This window comes from Camellia sinensis, chromosome 6 (genome assembly GCF_055761805.1).
Source record: "Camellia sinensis isolate YWXY chromosome 6, ASM5576180v1, whole genome shotgun sequence".
Lineage (NCBI taxonomy): Eukaryota > Viridiplantae > Streptophyta > Magnoliopsida > Ericales > Theaceae > Camellia > Camellia sinensis.
The window spans coordinates 26,530,543-26,531,006 of record NC_138966.1 but is presented as its reverse complement, the minus strand read 5'-3'; positions in this window follow the sequence as shown (position 1 = coordinate 26,531,006).

The following is a 464-nucleotide window of genomic DNA, read 5'->3' as shown; positions in this document are numbered from 1 at the left end:
TCTGTCAGTTTATGGTATACAATCAAGATATTACATACTAATGAATCAGAGCATCGTATTTTTTTGTTATTGAAATATCTTTTGATTAAGCCTCTTTGAATGTGATGAGCATTTTTTTTTTTTTTTTGTGTAGTTGAATTTTAATTTGGAGATGAACAGATAGTCTGGTGATATGTTTGATATTTTCTGTTTGGTTGTTGAGAAATCAAGAAAGGAATATAAGTTGATGTTCATACTAGTATTTTTAGAGTAATTGTTACAAAAAATAAATAAATAAATAAATAAAATAAAAATATCAAACTTTTAGAGACCAATTTTAGTTGTCTCAAAAAAATTATAACCTTTACACACCACTTTCATTTGTTCCAAAAACTAAAACTTTTGGAGACCACTTTCATTTGTCCCAAAAACTAAACTTTTAGAGACCAATTTCTATTGTCTCAAAAATTAATTTTTGTCTGGAT